A 22,782-nucleotide genomic window follows, 5' to 3' on the forward strand; every position below is an offset into this window, starting at 1 on the left:
CTGCCTTGCCCGGCTAGAGAACGCATGGAAAGCGTAGGAATCTTACCATACGAGATGTTCATGATGTGTGGTTGTGCAGTAATGTACTGCGATGCTGCCATTGCCAGGGGCGAAGCTCCGCGCATACGCTGGCACCAGGAAATAAAATAAAATCTCGGATCTTAACAATCTAATTTCACCAGCACCTAATCTAAACATGTACACTAAATTTAGATATATTGAAATATACACTCGGGGTTTTTTTATCTAAAGCTTCGCCCCTGCCGATTGCGTTGTTGCTTTGGGACTTTGGTTGGGCGTTACGTACGTACCAGTACAATTGATGGACGGCAAGTACAAGCTAATAATACGATAAATGACGAGCAGTATGGTTGTCAGGCTTGACGAATTCAACCATTTGGGCTTTGTTGGGTGTACGACGAGACGGATTTTCTGTGTCGCAGATGAGAAAACTGCGTGATTCGGGACTTCGAAGGAAGGCTGAGCTGCCAATCACTGGGAAACGCTTTTCCAAACCAAAGCGGTTATCAGCTGCCATTTGCAGTCGCGGCAGCGTGCCGAGACCGCACCAAGGCAGGCGCCGGGCAGCGTGTTCTGACCTATGATACCCGGTCCAGCCGTCCGCCTCACGCGCACGGAACGGAAGGCAGCAGGGTCACCCACCCAGCGGCGATCGGGAGGTCCACCTCCACCCCACGTGGGCCTGGCCGGTGCGTCGCGGCTCACTGCCAAACTCGAATTTTTTATATATATTTTTATTAAAATTTTAAATAAATAGATTCATCGTGTCAAGAATTATAAAATAAACGACTACCGCCTGCTGATAGTGTTGCAGTCCTCTCAGAGAGCGGTAAAGATTCCTAACCGTCCCTTGAGAGGACGGGTGGCCTAACCGTCTATTAAAAGAGTGGCAAGTGACCTAACCGCCCTTTCAAAAAGCCTTCGCGCTCCTCTTACCGCCTCTGAGAGGGCGGTTAGGTCTCTTGTCGCTTTCTCAGGAGGCGGTAAAGACGTAGCCCCGTGCACCCCCTCTCTTCCCTTCTCTATAAAAGGGTGAAAAATGAGGATAAATCCTCATTTTTAATCGAAAAAACAGAAAACTCTGAAGAAGAGAGGACAAGAGAAGAGACGAGAGGAGAGGAGAGGAGAGGAAGAGAGCGCGGCGAAACCCTGTTGTTTTTTATCGGCGGATTTGAAGAGGATTTTCCAGTAATTTCTTTTGTACTTATATTGTTGTCAATAAGTAAAGTGGCACTGTATGATATATGGTTTAGACATGTATGATCTAGGGTTTAGGATTTAGAAAATGCTGTATTTAGTAGAATATTGTCAATATTAATTACGACATGGTAGGATAGTAATTAAATACATAGTAGTATTTGTAGTATGATAGTTTTGAATATGTAGATTGTATAGAGTAATAATTGTAGGTTAGTTTGATTAGGGGTATTATTGAAGAACCTATTGTTAGGTAGTAGTCGTTATCGGTAATTTTTTTAGTTTCAATAATCAGAAATATAGTTTGCCGGTCTTAACATTGGTTATATTTACGGATGTTTCTAGTTATGGCAGATAAATTATTTTTTCAGATATATTATGGTGAGGGTGAAATTAGTTATGGTCCTAATGGTGTAGATCTATTTGGGTTTCGTCATGTCATCGAGGGTCTTAGTAAAGTCAATGAGAGGACCATTGTGGGTGTGTGCAAGTGGCTGATGCGGTATTTTCAACTGGATCCGCAGCAACATGATCTTAAGCTGAAAGCTGTCCTCAGCCGTGCTAGTTAGGGATACTTTGGTGAGCTCGTCCCAATCGAAGCCACATCTATTTGGAGGCAGTATGTAGATATATCATGTAAACATGGGCTCCCTTTGATTTTGTTAGCTGAGACGTACCAGAAGGATCAAACAGAGATAAACTCTACGGAAGCAGTAGCGGGATCAAGTGAGGCAGTGGTAGATGAATCGGACCCGGTAAATGTCGAGGCCAAGCCAGATATTGGGGATATTCCTGAGATGCAATCGATGGGTGTAGCCAATGAGGGGGAGCACATCCCATAGTATAATTGAAGAGATGGAGTTAGAGGATCAAGAGCTGAAGGAAGTCGTTGTGGATGAGGATTCATCTGACGAGGAGGGTAATGCTCCAATTCCTGCAGAGTGGAGAGATCAGGAATTTTCAAAGCTGGTGGTTCTTACATATTCGGACGCGTGTATTCGATACATATGCATATTTGATTCGCGATCTATTCTTACATATTCGGACGCGTGTAATCTTTATGGTCCACTTACCATATCGTAACTGTATTTCTTATTCTAATGTAATCGCACGTTAGTTACATTTCTTAATCCAACGTGACCACACGCTATTTTCTATCATCTTTGGCCATGTATGAACCGTTCATGATAGATCTAAAAAAAATTCTTACAAAGCTACTTATACATGAAGTGACGCTCGAAAACTCTGTCGGGAGTCTAACTTTAGTCACAAAGTGACCACACAATTGAACTTTAACCATTAAACAACATCACATCTATCTTGACGTAATCTGCAGACACGAATTGACCGCATCACTCAACTTTAACTATGAAATGATAACACATTTGTCCTTGCGTAGGCTATAGACAAGAAGTGACTACACGGGACAGCTTTTACCAAAAATTAAATGACAACACATGTACCTTGACATATGGAATCTCTGCCCAGTATCAATGCCACAACTTTTCCATTCTTAAAGAGGGAATCCAATGCTCCTGCCCTCCTCTAAGCCCTTCCACCCACTCTTTTCTTCAAGAGAGAATCCAATGCTCCTGTCTTCCCCACCATAAATAACCCAACCTTCATATATGGATACACCACTCATTTCTCAGTTCTCTCAACTGCAATATCTTTCTCAACTCCACCAAGCCACCAAGAAACATTGGGGGATTTTCATCCCTCAGGGGATCGAACCACTGATGTACTTCTGTAGTGACCGTTGTAGGCTTCACGAGTCACATGACATCTCATATACCTATGGGATGCGCTTCTTCATGTGTGCCAACTACCAATACGACAAGCCTCAACATGGACCATATGAGTATCCACTGGTATAGCAACAAAGATCAGCCATATCTTTTCTGATTTCACACACTGTTTTACTAATATCTCATCTTGTTCTATTTGTCCAGTCCCCTCCACCGATCTGTGACTTTATTCAATGGCTTGACATTGAGCAAAATAAAGACCAGAAGTGGTGGGTCGACATGATCATACGGTGGAGGAGGGAAGCTTACACACATCGAGAATACGAGCAACAGTAAGAGGAACTACGCCTGAAGTGGCAGGAAGAAGAGCGCATGAGGAAGGCAACGCAGGATCATACCACGGTTCAGGCTCGGGAAGCTGAGAGGGCAAGGAAGCGAGAGAGGGCTTGTCGCGCTAAGGCAGCAGGTCTCGATGCCCTGCGAAAGGGCAAATATCCTAGGTGCACTCAGTAGAGAGTATCTAATGTAACCCGATATTTTTCCACTCCCTAAGGCATGCTATGATTAGGAGCGGCGCACTATTAAGTAGGTCTTTATACGAATCGTACATGCTATCTTTTTTTTCTTGTCGTGTCATCGTGGTTACACTCACATGTAATGTTTTCCATCATACGTATAATCTTATGTTTGTCACCGTTCGCAACCTCATTGCCGCGTAATATGCTGCGAGTGCTTCACATATATAATTTGTTCACAAATATTGATTTTTATCCTCCAAATAATACATAAACTACTCCAAAATCTCGCTTCCCCAATATGCCGTTTTGACCACTTTTTAACCATTTTAATTCCAAATTTTGCAAAAAAATTAATTTCAAATATTGAGTAACATTTTCCAGTAAATTTTGCAACTTAGAAAAAATATCCTACCCACCCATTGAAAGACGGTTGGCAATGTACCTGCCCTTTCATTGGGAGGGAGAGGCCACCCGCCTTCTTAGGGGCGGTAAGGTTTCCTAACCGTCCTCTGAGAGGGCTATAGCCCTCTTATCTCAGGGGCGATAAGAAGACTGCAAGCGCCTACTTTTGCAATTATTGCGATGAGGAATCTATTTATTTCAATTTTTAATCAAAAAATATAAAAATAAAAAAACTCGCCAAACTCAGCGCCGCATCACGATCGTTGGGGCCGTTCCAGTCTTGTTCGGTAATATCTGTCAATGGCCCATAACAACGCTCGCCATTTGCCATACCTTTTTTTTTAGTGGGCGATTTGCCATACTAGTAGTTTGTGTTAGGAAATAGGAAGTTTTGCAATAGAATTTCGGTCCGTTTTAATCTTTAAAGATTTGGTTTTTAAAATAAATCTCTATATCTTGGAGAGTAATTCAATCTTAGAGATTTTTGGCACTATATATACGAGGCAACACTCCTCATTGTAAACATAGATGAATAAAGAATGAGCAGTTTTTCCCTTGCATTATCTCCTTTTGCAATTGTTTTCTCGAGGAACCACTGGACTACACCCGGTAGCAAAATAATTTCTCAACACGTTATCAGCATGAAACTCTACTAGAGACCACGCTAGCAGAATGCATCTACCTGCGACCGATCTGCATTACATCAACATCGTTGTCAAGTGAGTAGGTCATGACCTAGCCTATATGCCCTGCGCGGCACGAATCTGTTCACAAGAATTGAAAGGTATGATCAATTCGGTATGTATTCTCGCTACTGTTGTTTTTGCGTCAAAATAGATCTAGAATCGCATCGCATGTACAGTAGTGGATCGTATGAAAGCATTGCATCAAGCATGAACAATATCTTGGAACAAATCTGTACATCACAACATTAACAGTACCAAAACAGTAGCGCATACGACATAGCATCGTCGGCGCAATCATGATTGGTGGGGCCCACAACCGCCACCTCACCGCAGATCAGAATCCGGTGGCCGTCACCTTGCATAGAACACGGTAGCTCAATGGCCACCACCACAAGATCGAAAAAAAGGGGCGAGGAAGCCGGAGGCCTTCTAGCATTCACGTCGTTCGAAGCGGTGCCACCACCGCCGCACCGACCAACTGCAACTCATCGCTCGCCGTGCGCCCGAAGTAGTTGGGCCATCGCCCGCCAAGCATCACCTTTGCGTCGCCCGGAGCAGTGTTGCTGCATCGCAGCCCTAGTAGCGCCATTGCGCCCTACCACACTATGCTGAGCCACCGGGTTGCCCACCTCCGTTGCTTGGCTGCACCAAAAAAGCATCCACGCCGGAGCACTGTCCGATGGACGCCACGTCGCCGCTTGCCTGCCGAGCAGCGCCCCGCTTGAAGCCGGTGGCCTGCCGCCACCAGCACTACCGCTTGCCTCCACTCTGACCACCACACGCACCGTCCGAAGCGATGCCACTAGACCACCCAGTCGCCCGAAGCGCGTGTCACCACACCGCTCTTGCCGCCTGAACTACGCGTCACTATAGCCCCGTCGGAGCACCACGCTGCCACTCGGAGTCCTGCCGACACCGGCCACCACAGGCCCCCGCGAGCCATGCCGGCGCCATCCCTGCATAGGCACTAAGCGCTGCACGCCCGCTCCACTCTTCTCTCTCACTCCCTTTCCCTTTAGTTGATCCCGCTCTCTTGCTCCAGCGCCGCTCTGCCCTCCTCGCTCCCTTTCCTTTCGCAACACGCGGTTATCTCACGTCGCTCCGCTCTCCTCAATCTCCTTATCCGCATGCCCTGATGGCTCGACCCCGATAAAAAATTTGTTCAAGGACGTCTGCCTGCGAGAACGGCCGCACGCTCGTCGTCCTGGGCTTCACCGCCGCCTACACAACGGTGCTACGCGCGCTCACCGCCGATGCAAGCCGCGCCCTAGAGGCAGCCTCCGAGTCTGCATGCGCCGCTGCAGGCACCCAGGTGGGCATCCCAACCATCGTTCCACTCATTCGCATGGCAGCAGTGGTGAAAGGCGATGCGACATCACTGTACAAGGATGCGTCGGCTCTAGTGGAGGCTCGGGTGCGTGACCTGCTGGGTCAAATGACACCGTGTGAGAAGGTGACGCATATGGCCTAGATCGAGCGCACCTTCACGTCATACTGTCGCCCTTGCCGAGCTTGCTACCGGCAGCATCCTCAACACCGAAGGCATCACGCCCCGCGAGCATGCCTCCCCCACCGACTGTGCTGACATGCAGCGCATCATTTTCCCATCCAACCTCGGCATCCCCATCATTTACGGCACCGACGCCGTCCATGGCCACAACAACGTCTACGACGCCACCATCTTCCCCCACAATGTCGGCCTCGACGCCTTCAGGTATCGAATTGCGCCAGTTGATGCTGCACCGGTTTGGCCATCTCGCCGTACTAGCCCTTGTGGTGTTTTGCTCAGTTCTAGCAATTGTATGTGTTAACCTCCCATGGACGCAGAGCTCACGCGTAAGATCAGCGAGGTGACCGCGCTCGAGGTCCGCGCTACTGGCATCCACTGGACCTTCACGCTTTGCTTCACCGTGAGTAGAACTCAAAACTTTCCTAGTTAACTGGTGGTGTCTATGCGGGATCTCTTTGATGTACGTTTGGTCTGGTGCGTGTCAGGTCTGTCAGGATCCGAGGTGGGAGAGATGCTAAGAGAGCCACAACGAGAACCCATAGATTTTATGCTTCCTGACCACCATCTTCACAGGGATGCAGGGGCAGCCACCGGCAGACCACCCTCATGGCATGGTTATCCGTTCCTCGCTTCGGCTAGGTACTTCAGTGGTGATGTTTAGCGTGTTCTTCGCATGCCCACCACATGTTTGTGGAAATGCGTCTATGTGGTTTCCAAGGAGAACATACTTGCTTGCGCCAACATTTCATAGGGGATGGTGGCACGAACAAGGGGGTCAATGAGAAGAACGCCATTCGCTCATATGAAGATTTGGAAGGCATCCATATGGCACCTTACCCTGATTGTATAGCTCAAGGTGTGGCAGCGGTGATGGCATCCTACTCTAAATGGAATGGGGAGCCATTGCATTCAAATAGGTATTTGCTGACAGATGTTTTGAAGGGCAAATTAGCCTACAAGGTAGCAGGAGCTTATGGTGATTGCTTGGTATATTTGATGTAAGCTTAGGTTGTGATTATGAATTGTGCTCTTGTTTTAGGGTTTTGTGATTTCAGATTGGGAGGGTATTGACAGGCTCTGTGAGCCACGAGAGCCTGGAGGGTCAGATTATCGCTTTTGCATTGCACAATCAGCTAATGCGGGAATGGACATGGTATGTAGTTATCGAGTGTTCACATAAACTATGTTCCGCGGCTACTGGTTCTCCTGCCTTCACTGAGCAATCTACAGATTATGATACCTCACAGATTTGAGAAGTTTTTGGAGGATCTCACGTTCTTAATGGACATGGTATGTAGTTATCAAGTGTTCACATAAAACTATGTTCTGCAGCTACTGGTTCTCCTGCCTTCACTGAGCAATCTATAGATTATGATACCTCATAGATTTGAGAAGTTTTTGGAGGACCTCACGTTCTTGATGGAGACAGGGGAGATACCAATGTCTCGGATTGATGACGTTGTTGAGTGGATTCTTAGGGTCAAGTTTATTTCTGGACTGTTTGAGTATCCATTTTTAGACCCATCTCTGCTAGACATAGTTGGTTGCAAGGTAACATGTATGTTTGTACATCTATTTTCTTGTGTTGTTTCAGTCAATACTTCTCCTTATTCTTCTGTTTGAGATGTTTCATAATTGGTATCATCAACCATAGACAATATGTTAAGTTGTTAACCTTTTAGGAACATCAGCTGCTAACACGTGCGGTAGTTCACAAGTCTTTGGTACTTCTAAAAAATGGCAAGAACCAGAAGGAACCGTTCCTTCCATTGGTCAAAAATGTAAAAAGATTACTGGTCGTAGGAACACATGTTGACGATCTTGGATATCAGTACGGTGGGTGGACGATAACATGGCATGGAAACAATGGGAAAATAACTCTAGGTAAGAAGAAACTCAGATTTGCAAAAAATAATTAATTTTGTATTAATAAGTTTTTTTATGTACTTCATGCAAATTTTTGTACTATCAACCAATTGTTCGGTCCAGAAGATTATATATTGTAGTACGATGGAAAAGCTTACATGCTTTGCTTTTTTTTATCAATTGCAAACAGGGGACTGGGCTTGGCAGTTCTGATTCTAAGGGATGTTTCAGTAAGTGTTTACATCTAGGTCCTTGTATGTTACTTTCATTTTGTGCTACTTTTTTTGTGCAGTTGAACCTACAAACACGCTCAGTTTTTTTTGAAATTCTATTTTACATAATTGTTTTGTTCTCATTGTAGATTTTCAATTGAGCACTTCTTTTAAAAGTTCATTTTTATTTAAATTTCTCACACTCAAAATGTTAACTACTTGCAGCCCTAGTGGCATAGTGCAAATCCACTAGTCTTTTTGTTATGTTGATCCAATTTCCCTTTTTTATGTTGAGGAAAACATAAAGTAGTAAGGAAACATAAAAAATCACCGGGATGTGAGCTATGAGCACGATCCCGAGGTGAAATGCAACAAAGCTAGAGGGGAACTTGGGAGAGATGGGCCTCACGTCTCCTGAAAGGGTTTATGTGTTGAGCTCAAGGAGGGCTTGACGACGGAGGGCTTTCTTTTGGTTATTTCCTGTAAAGTTATCAGTACTTTATTATAGTTATGGGCAAGCACACTTGACTCTCTATTTCTTTTCCACAATTGCAGTCTGTAGCAAATATTGAGCTGATACGACTATAATCACTCAACTATATTATGTCATGCAAAATATCTTTGCTTCCGATGCAACACACATGCAATTCTCTATTCAATAAAAACACATATAGATCATATGGTTTGAAACCACCGGAAATTGTGTTGCTTTGCGGAAAAAAAATCTATGAACTACCAATAGTTTGTCATCTTACTGACAATATTTTTCAGCTTGAACTTGCAACTTTCATGTTACCCTATGTATTGCTTATGTTTCTGTTGCAATACACGGACACTCATCTATCATATCTAAAATGAGGAAAGCCCGTTGCACTGATTTCAATCATGGTTCCAGGGGTTTCTCTAGAAGGAATCCAAAATGATACTCGTTGAATATAGAATTGAAATAATAATAATCCTTGTATAGATATACATGTGTTTCGCTATTTTTATTTAATAATTTTTTACATCCATTATAACATATGAGCAGATAACTAGTAATCATAAAAAGTTCTAACCAATTTGGTGGCAGAGGGGATGATACAACGCCCACGACGCCCCTCCTGGGCCACGCGGCCTGTATCCTCCTCACCTCCTGACCCCAGCCCAACAGCCACGCCGCCCCTGATCACGCCCAGTCGACCGACGCCCCTGTTGCTCGCCCTCGCCCTAGCCGCCTCACCGTCCACGCGGCCATACCGTCACCGCCGCCGGCCACCGGGGCGCCGAGCCACTCTCGGCTCTCGCCGTGCTCGCGACCTCGCGCCCTCCAGTGCTCCAGGCCTCCAGCCTCGCCGTGTCAGCGTGACCGGTGACCCGTGCTCCGCAGCTCGCCAGCTCGGCGCCTCCACCTCCGCCGGGCGCCGAGCGGCGGCCCGCCCGACCGCCCCAGTGCCCCACGCCACTACGCTGGTGCCCCCGATGAGAGTAGATGCAGTAGTAAGATTCGCGGCTAACAAGCTTGATCTCTTTGTTGACCGTATTTCTAGTGCCACCAAGCTCAGAAAGCCGACGATTTGCGATCTCAGTTCTTGTCTCTCTGTTGTCAGAGCACACGATTCTTCAAAGAGAAGATCATTCACCAACTGGAAAGTCTGAATGTCTCTGCATCACTGCTATTGATGTAGGTTTGTACTGTTTGATTTGTTTCATTCTTCATAGACTCATAGTTCATACTGAATTGTTGATTTGTTTGATAGATTGATACTGAATTGTTGAATAGTTCATACTGTTTGATACTGATGTAGGTTTGTACTGTTTGAATTGTTCATACTGAATTGTTGATTTGTTTCATACCTCTCGTTCATACTGAATTGTTCATTTGTTTCATACCTCTCATTCATAATTTGCAATTTATATTCATGTAAAACCAACTGGTACTCTTATTCGAACAATCTGTATTGCATTTTTCTTAATTTGAACCTTAATTTCATTAGACTTGTGATATAGTGCATATGATATGTGATATATTGTGTTAGAACAGGCACACCATTTCAATTTTTTCTGGATCCACCACTGGGTCAAACAAGTAGCTAACAGGAACAATAACGCTGCTAGTGTTCTTTGTTTGTTCTTAAAGGGCGCTTCAACTCTCAACTTTTGTAAGAGCCACATGCATGATCTGTTTTATTATTTGGTCTGAATTCTTGTCATAAAGCCAGTAACTTGCCTTGTATGATCTGTATGGTCATGTGGCTTAGCCAGGAATACACTTCTAAAAGCAAATACCAACTTTTAAGGTGAACCGCCTAGTAGTTTCATGTAAGGGTGTACTTGTGAGTATGCATTATAGTTAAGAAATCCGTTTTTTAGTGATACCTTTACCCATCGACAACAATGTTTTTGAAGCATTTCATCTCCTCGGACAAAAGAAAAATCCAAAATGAGATTATCGGACTCTAGTAAGCCTTGTAGTTGGACAGAAGCACCCAAGGTTTTTGTGGGATTTATGGTCCTTGTAGTTGAAATGACTTCTCCTTAAATTGGCTTTAACTCACTTTTATGGCTCAATCTTCAGATTAATTTGTGACTTTTGGGGTATTTGTATCATTGTATGCAGGAATTTTCTTTAGAAACTTTTGATGCTCACATGTAACTGAGTTGAGTTTTTTTCATAAAGCATTTTTGAAATGTATTATTTAGCTCTGGGTATTGCATTACTCATGTATTGAGGGTTGGTCAGTTGTTGCTTGAATGTATTCACTTGTTTTAGGTGAAACAGGCGCCCACAAGAGGACAATATTATGAATGTTTTTTGCTCCTTCCTGTTGTTAGCTTGACAATGCCATGATCTTAATTCTCAATAGGAGCCATCCACCTGCTTACACCGCATGATCTGTGTTACTGTAGTTTAAAGGTACACCAGTCCCAGAGAAAAACACCTCGAATAAGTAAGAAATAACTACGTGTAAGCTGGTCTTAACTGTAGTTTCAATGTTTCATGAAGGATCTACATGTTGTTTAGCAACAATTGAAAGATGATTTTTGATGCAAATAAGAAGACCCATTAGTTTACTATTATCATCCTTGTTTCACAAGTTTGTTGAGGTGCTTAACTTCCATGAATGACTGGCAATTCATAGGAGTTGTGTGGACATGTGATTTTGCCCCCTTATTGCTTATGCATGAGCAAGTTTTGCTCATCCGTTGGATGTCAACTGTTTTATCATGTACCACAGGTTTAGTTTTGATATAGCTCACATAGTCACATGTCATTTGAAACATATTGTTGGATGCATTTAACTTAATTGCTGTTGAATTTGCTAGCAGTAACACTATATGCCTCACTTACACTTCTTCAGGTTTCTTAGAAGAGAAGAGGAATATCCAACATGGATGTCATGCTGACAAGTGACTCTTCACATCATGGAATTGTAGAAAACAGCCCATATAGAATACCATATGATAGACATGCAGAAGGTGGCCAACTTGGTAATTCATGGTATTTTAGTAGAAAAGAAATAGAGGAGAATTCCTTGTCAATGAGAGATGGTATTGATCTGAAGAAAGAGTCTTATCTTCGCAAGTCATACTGCACCTTTCTGCAAGATTTGGGGATGAGGCTTAAAGTGTAAGAATATATTATACCACAAATATTTATCATTACTTGTATTCCTGAAATTATAACAGTCATTTCATCTGTGATTTTCTTTTATTTCTTTCAAGTTTGTTATGTTATTTCACTGCAGCTTAATTTCTTCCTAATCAGCTTTTGTTTCCTTCTCATTTCTCCCGTCAATAACTTTTTAAATGCTTTTATTACTTATGCTGTGCTCACTGTATGTTACAAATATGAGGAAAATCTAGAGTATGAATGACAATTACATGGCAAGTGCTTGTAGATGACATTTTTGTATTCTAGAGTACTGTTATGTACTGACTTTTGGGGAAGGGTACCTAAGGGCGTGGATTGGAGAGATACATTTGATTGGTAGGAACTAGGGAGCAGCAAGAAAACAGGAGGAAAAAGTAGCATGCATTAGGGAGAACACAGAGAGGGAGAGGGATAGAGAAATCTGGTTTACTCTTGTTTGCCTTCCTCAATCCTCAGCAATGGCTTTGCCCTTATATAGGTCCCCTAACTATCAATATAACCAAATAGTAAAGATAAGATAGAATCCTAACAAAAGTTAAGTAATCTCAACAATAAGAAAATAAGGATAAGAGGATCCATCAAGTCTGATCCTGAATTGGCTAAAGATAGCGCTGTAATTGTTGCCTTCCTGTGCCCCTTGCATGGCCCACAGCCACAATAAGTACATTATGTTGCCTAGGCCATGCATTTACTAAATAGATACAACGTTTGGTGGGAAGATCTAATGAGAGTAAATAGTTTAAACATATACTATCAGAAACTTTGGTTAGAATATTAGGATAATCAAATGTTTTTCCGAATATTACAAGAACCCTAGTGTTTGAGGAGGCACAGAAGGTGAATATTTGAGGATACATAAAACAGATTTGTAGAGGTAGGTAACAAGAATTTTGCGAAGTAGACTACTTAAATGGCGACTTAATCATTTGTGCTACCATTGCATTGAATGGACTTGTCTGGTTCCTCCTAGTATTTTAGTAAATCATACTGAATACTAAATCATGTAATATATGTCCTTGTTTTAGATAGTTTATAAATCTGGTTAGTGAACTACCCAATTTATACATTTGTCTTACAGTTTGATTTATATCCATACTCGATGCCTTCTGAGCTTTGTATCTAGGCTCTATTCTCCTTACCAGCATCTAGAGATCATTCGGTGCTAAATATATTTGATATGTTGATGGTAAATCCGTAAATGTAGCCTCTCAATTATCAAGCCATATCACTTTCTGTTTGCTTGATAGATGTGCTACCACATGTCTGTTAACCCATTTTTATGGTTAAAAATTTGCTACATAAGTACATATACATGTGAGCACATCAGTGCTGTTCTTGTTTTTTTAATAAGGGAAAAAAGTGACTCGATGATTCTTCATAAACACAATACTGTAGGAAACTGTTTATAAAAACCAAGAGACAGTTTGCTACTTTGATTGGTTATGTAATTATGCTATAGTAACTAGTACTTTTTTTAAGGGGAAAATAGCTGGGGAAACCCCTACTGTGGTATATATATTATATGAAAAAAAAACTGAATAAAACCTTTAAGAGAGGCAAAGACAACTGGAGAGAGAAGAGGAAAAAAACTAAACAAAACAACTAAACCAAACAGAGAAAAGAAGATTAAGAGTCTCATTCATCCTGTGTAGTTGGAGAGCAACATCATTCTTGTTTAGGTAGAAGATTAACTAGTGCTTGTCAGGCATGCAACTTAAGGCGGTAATATCCTTGTTTAGGTAGGACAAAGTAACTGTGTTGTGATAGTCTACAAGCCAGTAAACATCCCTTTATGTAGTAGCATGGATTATGCTCCTTATTCCACTTGATACCTTTATATATGTAATGTATCCTTCTAACGACAAATAGCTTTATAATGTAGGCCTCAAGTTACAATTACTACAGCTATAGTATTCTGTCACCGGTTTTTCCTTCATCAATCTCATGCAAAAAATGATAGGCGGCCAGATTGTTACGGCGGCGTGGCAAGACGCGGCGACCCACCACCTTCATAACTTTACAGCGACATGGCGCGTGGCGTGGCGACGCTATACACACGTGACGAATACACGCATTATAGTCTAGAATATTAGCAAATTATAGTCTAGTCTACAAAACAGCTTAAGCTTGTGCTACTGGCCTACTGCTAGTCTACATAACAGAGCTTGAGCTTACTTAGTGCTAGTGCCTACGACTAAGTGCTATGTGCATGTGAGACTAGTCCAACAGGTCAGAGAGAAGCTACAGCCACCAGACCAACCCAAATACTCTCATAGTAGTACTAGTGCACAGTGTAGAGTGGGAGGCACCAATACCTTGTGAACACTGCCACTGCTAGCCCATGCCTTGTTGTCCCCCTCCTCCCTCCACACTCACGCTTTCACACAGACCACACAAAGAGCAGTAGGATGACAGCAGTCCCTTCTCCATCCCATTTCTCTTGTTCGACATGAGCACGACCACATCAGCTCTCTCTCTCTCTCTCTCTCTCTCTCTCTCTCTCTCTCTCTCTCTCTCTCTCTCTCTCCATGCGACCTTAAGGCAACTCCTGGGCGATGGCTGCTGCAGATCTGGACTCTGGAGGTCTGCGCCGGCCACCGGGGATGGAGAGGCGGCGGTCGGCGGCAGACGACTACTGGTGACGGCTGCTGTAGGTCTGAACTCTGGAGAGCAGCAGACGACGACCACTGGCGGTAGGGAGGAGAGGTCTGCAGCAGCCACCAGGGATGGAGAGGCGGCGGTCGGCGGCAGAAGGCTACCAGCTCGCGCCATACCCGCTTGCGTTGTGGCGTCGGCGTGGCGAGAGCCAGAAAACCGCCACGCCGATATGGCGACGCTATGGCGTCGCTATACCGACGCCATGACAACATTGATAGGCGGGTAAGTCTTATAATCTTATTAAATATATATATGGGCTTGCTGATGTTTGTGGAACCATTTTTATCTCTTTGTGTTCTTGACATGTGTCATGCCCGATCTTCCCCTTCCTCTCCTCTCTGCCTCTCTCTGTTGTGTGGGACCTAGTCGTCAGCTCCATCCTCTTCCGCTGCTCTTTCCTTCTCTGCGTCCGCCCGTTGGAAATCCTTCAATGCCGCGTGAGTAACGGAAGGAAGCCACGATCGTTTGGAAACCGACGCCGCAATGAAGAGGGCAGTCACACCGGTTCATTTTCGCGATGGAAAGTTGACCGAAGAAAAGGAAACCGAGCCCAATTTTTCCGCCACTCGCCGTTGCCTTCAATCCCCGCCGATCGATTCAATTCGTCATTTCCCCTCTATAAAACCTCAATTGACCCCTCGGCCGAGCGTCTTCGCACTCCACCGCGTTCAATTCCGCAAACCTCATCGAGTTTCCTCAAACCGTGAGCTCTAGCGCCGTCGCTGGACCTATTTTGCACCCCGCCGCCGTTGTTGAGTCGCTCAGCGCCTCCCCGATGCCGTCCGAGCCTCCGCCGGTGTTCTCCGTCCGCACGTCGTTGTCCTCGACCGTTCGCCGTCGAGCTCCGACCATTGCACGCAGCTCCATAGGCCACCGAAGCTCGTCGTTGAAGCCCCGCCGTCGCCGAGCCTCCCCAGTCTTCTTCGACGTCCGATAAGCCATCAAACGGAGTCGCCACAACCTCTACTTCCTCTTCCACCGCTCGTCGATGCTGTCCGACCATCGCAGCATCATCTTTGCCGTCTCCGACCGTCCTCCATCGCCCGAGGCGTCGCTGTCGTCGAATCGCCAGAGAAGAGGTAGGCGCCCTCTCTGTCGTTGGATCGTCGTTGTGCGGCGTAGATTAGAAGTAGCGTACCCCTTCGCGTTGGTTGATCTCGGCCGTCCGATTGAAATCGTGCGCGTAGGATTTAATGAGTCTCGCGCCGAGTCAGCCTAGCCTAGTCAGCAGCCACGTGTGCGTCCGTGTCCGACGTGGCTAGTCCAGTTAGCGCTTTTCAGTTGAGTCAGCAGCCAGATCAGCGATTGCGCAACAAACTCGATTTTCCTTTAGAAAATTAATTCACGATAATTCGAATATTCCGAAAATAGTTTTTCTGTATTAGAAAAATTCCAAAAAATAGAAAATGCTTTATATAATTGTTTTATTAGGTTTTCAATTCTGTTTTAATTCTAAAAAAATAGTTTTAGGGATAGAATAATGTTATTGTTTGGAAAAATAGTTTAGAAAATATATATTAATTATGATAATGTTTAGAAATGAATTCTTTGATAGAATAAATGCTTTAAATTTGTTTTTATGCATATAAAAATTAGTTTATTTCTAGAAAAATGCAAATAAATTTCATAAAATTGTTTTAATCATTTCTATGCTATAAAATAATTCTACAAAATTTTAAATAAATGTTTTAGGCCTTTTAAAAATTAGGTTTAATTCCAGAAAATAGTGTTTGTCGTTTTTAGTCGCTTAGAATTTCTTTTGGTCGTAGTTTTCGCTTCGTTGCTCCGATTTGGACGGTTCTTGTGCCCAAATCTTCCTGAATTTGTGCCCTACCTTGTTTTAGTGTTTGTCTTATGTGTTTGCTTTGTTTAGTGTCTGTTCTTAGTGGTGCTTGTTTGCTCGCTTGTAGAGGAGTTTGTTCCGGAAGTGTTCGAGAATATCCAGGATCAAGACTTAGGAGATTTCAAGCAACTCATCGGAGAAGTCAAGTGTCCTTGAATATTTTGCGCCTACTTTTGTAAAATTTTGCTTTACAAATTGCATGCTCGTCAAACATGATATTCCATTGTTATGGTTTACTAGTTTTTCCTCAATCTTCCTTGTAACCGTAGATTGGTTTTCATGTTAGGTAGAATGTATTTAGTTATACTTTCTCATGGGTAGCATAGTCGAATTATGTTAATATTGATGAACTTTGGTAAAAGTTCTTAGCCTAAGATAGTAGGGTCTGGGCAACAACAACAACAACAACAACAAAGCCTTTCAGTCCCAAACAAGTTGGGGTAGGCTAGAGATGAAACCCATAAGATCTTGCAAGTCTAGTCATGGCTCTGGCACGTGGATAGCTAACTTCCACGCACCCCTGTCCATGGCTAGTTCTTTGGTGATATTCCAGTCTTTCAGATCTCTCTTTACAGACTCCTCCCATGTCAAGTTTGGTCTACCTCGACCTCTCTTGACATTATCCGCACGCTTTATTCTTCCGCTATGTACAGGCACTTCTGAGGGCCTGCGTTGTATATGCTCAAACCATCTCAAACGATGTTGGACAAGCTCCTCTTCAATTGGTGCTACACCAACTCTATCACGTATGTCCTCATTCCGAACCCGATCCTTTCTTGTGTGGCCACACATCCATCTCAGCATGCGCATCTCCGCTACACTCAACCGTTGGACATGTTGCCTTTTAGTTGGCCAACATTCTGCGCCATACAACATCGCAGGTGTAATTGCCGTCCTATAGAACCTGCCTTTTAGCTTCTGTGGTACTCTCTTGTCGCAGAGGACGCCGGAAGCTTGGCGCCACTTCATCCACCCGGCTTTGATTCGATGGCTCACATCTTCATCGATTTCACCATCCTTCTGCAGCATCGACCCCAAATATCGAAAGGTATCCTTCTGAGGTATCACCTGCCCGTCAAGGCAAACCTCATCCTCCTCGTGCCTAGTAGTACTAAAATCGCACCTCATGTACTCAGTTTTAGTTCTACTAAGCCTAAAACCCTTCGACTCCAAGGTCTGTCTCCACAGCTCCAACTTTCCATTTACCCCCTTCCGACTATCGTCGACTAGCACCACATCATCTGCAAAGAGCATACACCATGGGATATCACCTTGTATATCCCTTGTGACCTCATCCATCACCAAAGCAAAAAGATAAGGGCTCAAAGCTGACCCTTGGTGCAGTCCTATTCTAATTGGAAAATCATCGGTGTCACCATCGCTTGTCCGAACACTTGTCACAACATTATCGTACATATCCTTGATAAGGGTAATATACTTTGTTGGGACTTTGTGCTTCTCCAAGGCCCACCACATAACATTCCGCGGTATCTTATCGTAGGCCTTCTCTAAGTCAATGAACACCATATGCAAGTCCTTCTTTTGCTCCCTGTATCTCTCCATAAGTTGTCGTACCAAGAAGATAGCTTCCATGGTCGACCTCCCAGGCATGAAACCAAACTGATTTTTGGTCACGCTTGTCATTCTTCGTAAGCGGTGTTCAATGACTCTCTCCCATAGCTTCATCGTATGGCTCATCAGCTTAATCCCACGGTAATTAGTACAACTTTGAATATCCCCTTTATTCTTGAAGATTGGTACTAATATACTCCGCCTCCATTCTTCGGGCATCTTGTTTGCCCAAAAAATAAGGTTGAAAAGCTTAGTTAGCCATACAATTGCTATGTCTCCAAGGTATCTCCACACCTCAATAGGGATACCATCAGGGCCCATTGCCTTGCCTCCTTTCATCCTTTTTAAAGCCTCCTTGACCTCAAACTCCTGAATCCTTCGTACAAAACGCCTGTTGGCATCATCAAAGGAGTCGTCCAGCTCAATGGAAGAGCTCTCACCTCCTCCATTGAACAGCTGGTCGAAGTACTCTCGCCATCTATTCTTAATCTCATCTTCCTTCACCAGAAGTCGATCTGTCCCATCCTTGATGCATTTGACTTGGTTGACATCCCTCGTCTTCCTCTCACGGATCTTGGCCATCTTATAGATATCCCTTTCCCCTTCCTTCGTGTTTAGCCGCTGGTAGAGGTCCTCATACGCCCGACCTCTTGCTTCACTCACTGCTCGCTTTGCGGTCTTCTTCGCCACCTTGTACTTCTCTACGTTGTCAAGTTGGCATTTTGGTTGGCCTGTGGATCTGTTCCAGGCAGAATTGTTGGCTTTTGGATAATTGGTTATTACTCTGTTGTTGGGTTGATGGCGGTCTTGCCCAGACTATGTTAAGGACCGGTTCGTGGAGCAACCATCCATGAAAACAGTACAACCATAAGCCTGGTATGGGACGGGCTTAGCTCAGTAATTCGCTTTTCTCTCAGCATTGTGAAGATCATTTGGTAGTACGGGGATGGAAGGGTGTACTTCCTGGAACCGTAAGACGTAAGAAGGGGTTTTTGGGGTGGAGGGTGTACTCCACTTATGTACGGCGGTGAAACCTCAACGGGTCAACACGTGCTGAGAGAGGCGTTGGAAAGGCTTTGCAGTGGAATTCTAGCCGCACACCTCGGAAGTGTGTAAGTGTTTGATCGACACGGGCAAAAAAGAGGGTATGTTTTGTGGGTAAAATGTATGATCTTTGTAGAGTGAAAACTAATATGTCAGCCGTGCTCACGGTCATAAGCGGCATAGACTCCTCACATGATTAGTTGGGTGGTTTTTTAGGTTGGTCTTAAAACCGGGTGTGACAACATGATTGTAAGTGATAGTTGGTACGCTTGTCAAACAAAGTGTTTCCCCTTTTACCTGTAAATCGTTTTGTGTACATGGTTGTCAGAGCTATCTTAGCAGGTGGTAAGTCATCAATGCTTGATGTTCTGGTACTACCCATATGTTGAAGACACAAAAATGATTTGTTGTCACATGTAAATCATATCTTTACTACTATAAAAAGATGGAGTTGGTGGTGATGGTGGTAGGTTCTACCCCCTTCACTGTCAAGGATTTTCTGTGGATTGATCTTTGTGTGCATATGCATGTAGCATGTAGGATCCCCTGTGTAGGATAGGATTACAAGCACAGCTGTACCATGTGGCTTACATAGTTACATATTAATCTCTGGTTACAATATGAATTTTAGGATTTAATATAATTGCTAGTGTATGATGAATAGTGTTTACAGTATTCGTCTATTTGAGATCCATTGCAACACACAGACACCTTGGTAGTGTTTTATTATATGTGGCAATTATTTTCTGATATGCAATTTAAAATTTGATTGGCAATGCATCCTTTTCTTTGTATCATGCACCATACATCATGCTGCTTGCTATTTGTTACTTTCTAGGGATAGAGTTTTTCTCATCAACTGCTAATTAAAAGTTGTAATATGTATGCTCATTATATCATGCAAACAATTGCAACAGTTTGTATGTTCTTGGTGGGGAAAGTTGAAGAAACGCCTAGACCTCTGAAGGGTCATACTCCTTTCCTATGAGATCATCCACAAAAAGGATCCTGCTGCAGTTCAGCGAATTAGGCAGAAGGTGAGATTCAAATTTGATTGAGAACATTCATCTTGATATTCCTGTTCTAGGTAAAAAAAAAATCAGTTGACAGTGATATAATTGTTTTTTCCCTGCTGTAATTCCCCTGAATCCATTTTACCCTTTAAGGTGGGGCTGCTCGATTCAATGCAATTTTACTTTCTTATTACTGTGGCATAGGATGTTAGTTGAGGCTGTTTGTGTTTTGTTTTGTTCAGGAAATGTCTGAACAACAGAAGGAACTTATTTTACTTGGGGAGCGTGTTGTTCTTGTAACACTTAGTTTTGACTTGAATGTGCACCATCCCTACAAGCCCTTGGTTGAAGCAATAAAGAAATTCAAGGTTGGTCAGAATGCACTTGCTCAAGTTGCCTGGAATTTTGTCAATGATGGGTATGCTAAAATTACTCTTCTTGTTACAAATACTAATCCCCAAATATGCCTATCTACTACGCCTTAAAAGAGGCGTACAGGCTCCACACTTCACTTTGCCTGCAATTTAAGCCCCACCATATTGCGGCTGGAGCAATCTTCCTGGCTGCGACGTTTCTCAAAGTCAAGCTTCCATCAGATGGCGATAAGGTCTGGTGGCAAGAGTTTGATGTAACCCCGCGGCAGTTGGAAGGTTGGTCTCTAGATGCAAAAGTCAGTTGGGCAGTCGGACTGCCCTACTGTGATATTCATTTTTTTGTAAGGGTCTGTATTTTGCAACATCGCTTGTAGCAGCAGTTGTTGCCACTGGTTAGCTATCTAGTAATCTCATGGAAACTGGACGACCGAATGTCATTTGTGTTGAAAATTATTGCGGAACTAAGTTAGGTCGAAGACGCATCATCTTGCGATCTGTGCACAGGGGAATCTCTTTTGACTTTTTGAGTATACACATCGTGGAATACATAAGGGTATGCCATATACAGGTACATACTGGAGTGACGTGCTGGGATGGTCACTACTAATATGGAACCAGATATATTTTGGTTGGCAATATCTTTTGAGTACAACTGTTTTGTTACACTATATATGTTTGCTACCACCATTGTCCGTTTTAGCCCTTTCTTTTCTTCTAATGTCATTTTGATGCTCTTGTCCATTCTTTTCTTCTAATGTTACTTTTGATGCTCATAATGTCAAGGATGCATGCTGACACTGTATTTATGATTACTCTTTCAGAGGTTAGCAACCAAATGTTGGAGCTCTATGAGGAAAACCGTGTTGCACCACCACCATTGCAAGGGAATGATACTGACGGGAGCTCAGCTAGTGTTGCTAATCAACTTGCTCCTGGGAAAGCTCTAGGAACTGCTGACGAACCTCCTTCCCATGAACATCATCAAGCATCCAGGCAGTTGAGCCAGCAAAACGTGTCAGGCCACCATTGCTATGACCACCCTCATCCTGAGAAGCAAAACTCAAACCAGAGGATACCTCAGAATGAAGCAAGGGATTGCAATGAAGGCCCAAATATGTCATCCTCAATGAAAGCGGCCCTGGAGAAACGGAGGAAATCCAAAGTTAAGGTTTCTAGAAAGGATGACTTCATGGATGATGATCTTATTGAAAGGGAGCTGGAACATGGTCTGGAGTTGGCTGCTGAGGACGAGAAGACCAAGCAGGAGAGAAAGCAGAGTTGGCCCCAACGCAGCTCGCTGTCCATGGACAGCCAAGTATACCGTTATCCAGAGCTTGACAATCGGAAGAGAAAGGACATCCATGAGCACCGGGACTACGATCGTGGTGAAAGGGACGTTGAAAGGCTCAGGTCATGAAAGTTGGACACCTTTGGGGGACGTTATTGGGAAGCAGCCGAATGTGGCCTGGGCTATTATGACATGATGATGTGGAACCTATTTTTCTGTCACAACTGTACTTGATGCTTATTTGGTATGCTGGGAGTTTTGAACTGTAATATGTAATTTAAGAAATGGTTTCCCCGGGCAGTGTGTACATGTTTACGAGGTGTTGACTAGCATTCCGCAGGCTTAAGCTGGAACAGGAACCGGCTCCGAGGGTAAACAGTATCATGATTTTGCTCCTGTTATGATCCGTTGGATTGAAAATGGGCAACTCAGATTTAGTGCTATACACCATCGTACTCATGTATAGTAAAATCATAGTAGGATTCTCAATGCCTGTGCTACAGTATTTTACTGCAAATGACTATTCATACTCACAAATTATTGTTTACAGCGCTGTTCATATGTGACTTTGCTTAGCAACGTCAGAGGAGCCAGTTCCGCTGGAACAATATGAACAAGGCTGCATCAGTGTTAGCATTTTTTGATCATGGCAGTTTTAGATCTCAACTAACGGCTTAATTGATTGGGTTACCTCCCGCGATTTGATAGGAAGTGTAGCCAATCAATGGTTGCGGTCCTGTCTTATGTGCGCTATATGAACAGAGGGAGCTGATACCTTATGGGCTAAGATTTTCATGTGAAGATAAGTCCTCCCTAAACACTCTAAATCCTAGTGATCGTTACGAGCGCATCAGTGAGGTGAAAACTAATGCTGTTGTTGCCACTAACTGCACTGGAATGTTGGCTACACCATCTACTATTGCAACATCTACACCATGTCAATGACGACGTCACTGACAGTTTGTGCGGCATCTACCCTCATCACCATGCATTGCTACGCCTATATCACACTCCTCACTGATCGCTAATGGCATCTCCGAACGTCGGTACGTCCATATGATTCCACTTAAGGTGGTGTTGAATATTAGCACTAATGATCTTGTGATTTAAGATGTAAGTTACTTTTACATTTGGTACCAGAGCCGAAATTAGCCATAATTGGGCCTAATTAGTCCTAATAAAGAATTGATTTAGTG

At 43.7% G+C, this 22,782-nt stretch overlaps 2 pseudogenes; both read left to right on the forward strand.

The window, feature by feature from the left end:
- Positions 1 to 5,917: 5,917 nt before the first annotated feature.
- LOC133927570 (uncharacterized) lies at positions 5,918 to 8,161 on the forward strand (annotated as a pseudogene).
- A 1,120-nt stretch (positions 8,162 to 9,281) lies between these two features.
- Positions 9,282 to 22,131, forward strand: LOC133926504 (cyclin-T1-3-like; annotated as a pseudogene).
- The last annotated feature ends 651 nt before the right edge of the window (positions 22,132 to 22,782 follow it).

Source organism: Phragmites australis, chromosome 8, assembly GCF_958298935.1.
Source record: "Phragmites australis chromosome 8, lpPhrAust1.1, whole genome shotgun sequence".
NCBI classification, from domain to species: Eukaryota; Viridiplantae; Streptophyta; class Magnoliopsida; order Poales; family Poaceae; genus Phragmites; species Phragmites australis.